Source organism: Penaeus vannamei, chromosome 9 (assembly GCF_042767895.1).
Source record: "Penaeus vannamei isolate JL-2024 chromosome 9, ASM4276789v1, whole genome shotgun sequence".
NCBI lineage: Eukaryota > Metazoa > Arthropoda > Malacostraca > Decapoda > Penaeidae > Penaeus > Penaeus vannamei.
The window spans coordinates 27,079,379-27,081,878 of NC_091557.1; positions in this window are offsets into that span (position 1 = coordinate 27,079,379).

Below are 2,500 nucleotides of genomic sequence, written 5' to 3' on the forward strand. Positions count from 1 at the left end.
TATATATATATATTATTATTAAATATTATTATTATTATTATTATTATTATTATTAAACATTATTATTATTATTATTATTATACACATTAACACACACACACATTATTCACACACACACACACACACAAACATTATTACACATTATTACATTACTATTACATTCACACACACCACACACAAACACTATTTTCATATACACAAATATTAATATTAATATTATTATTATATATACATAATTTACACCCATTACATAAGAATTAGAAAGAAAAGAAAAGAAAGAAAGACACACTAAAAAGCTGGAATACATGACCTACGCTAAACCCTGTTTTCTTATTACTAGTGGGCTACAATATTCAATATTTATAATTGTTCTCGACCTTTGAAGAGAGCTCAACAGCCCGCGCAACACCCAGACAGCATTTGCAAGATTTATTCACGTAAGTCTTAACTAAATGCTTCAAAATCTATCTTCACTTTTCAGGATTAGACGAGAAATACCGTGCATTAATTCCATGTGTCTCTTATTTTATCTATTATCATTATTTTTATTTATGTATTCATTTATAACATCTGGTTTATATCATATATTTATTCATTAATATGCAGCAATATGCAGCCTTTTGTCAAAGTTATTATCATTTCTGCTAGCATTGTCATTATCATAATTTTCAACAATATTAGTAACATAGTTTAGGCTAAAAATATAACATTTTAAACAATCCTCGACAAAAAAAAATGTTTCTTTTGGTTACTCGTACTAAACCTCCAACTCTCATCCTTTTAGTCTCGGTTTTCCCTTTTCATTTCCATCTTTTAAGCTGTCTATTCATCAATTTGTTTGTTATTTGTACATTCATATTATCATACATATATTTATCCATCTATCACTTTCATCACCAGCATCTTCACTTTCAGTTTTAAAGTTCTCAACAATATTGTTATTACCATTGTTATGATTTATTTACTTAAATTATAATACGTAAGTTACCCTTTACAAAAGATATAGTCCCGTTTTCTGTTTGTTAACTTAATTTGCTAACTATATTTCTTTATATCATTACACGTTTATACATGCACATCTTTCTTGCATCAGCATAATTATTATAAAGCACATTATTAATAATATTCATATAACTATCATTAGAACAGATTAGAAATGAACTAATAAAAAATATATCCCGTTTTCAGAATCACCCTAAACGAAGCTGTTTGTCTTGCTACAGAAACTGACCGTTTCTCGAAAAGACACATTAACAAACGACATTAATTATTCACGCGCCATTATGGTATGTTAGCTCTGAGAATCCCGAATGTTCGTCTTGATAAAGCCAATGGTATGTCTTAATTAAGCAATATATATTCTTCGACCTAAAAACAGTGGAGGCTAATAGGCTGGCCGAATTTTATTTATTACTCCTCCTCAGTAAAGACGATCTTTATTATTGTCGTCTTCATTACCATTTTCATCTCCACTGGTAGTGATAATTTTATTTTTACCATTACTATTGATAATTTTATCACTGTTGTTGTCCTTATCGTTTTTCTTCTTACCAATAGCGTTATCCTCGTTATTGGTAATAAAGATTAACAGATTTATCATCATTATTTCTATAGTCATATATATATATATATATATATATATATATATATATATATATATATATATATATATATATATATATATATATATATATATATATATATATATATATATGTAACACGCACACACATATATATAAATTTACATACATACATACATACACATACTATATATATATATATATATATATATATATATATATATATATATATATATATATATATATATATATATTAATAATAATAATAATAATAATAATATACGTAATAATAATAATAATATGTTAATAATAATATATATATAATAATAATAATAATAATAATAATATAATAATATATATATAATAATAATATATATAATAATAATAATAATATAATAATAATAATAATATAATAATATATATATAATATATAATAATATCTATATATATATATATTATATATATAATAATAATATATTTATAATATATATATATATATATATATATGTGTCATATATATAATATTAATAATAATATATATATATAGGATTATATATACTATACTTTTTACTTTTACACACACACCTTTTTATTAATAATATATATATATATAATAATATAATAATAATATATATATATAATAATAATAGCTTTGTAATATATATATATATATAATATATATAATAATAATAATAATAATAATAATAATAATATGTATATAATATATATATATATATAATAATATATAATAATATAAATATATAGATAATAATAATAATAATAATATATAATAATAATATATATATATATATATAATAATAATAATAATAATAATAATATATATACATATATATTAGTGTATATACGTATATATAATAATATATATATATATATATATATATAATAATAATAATAATATA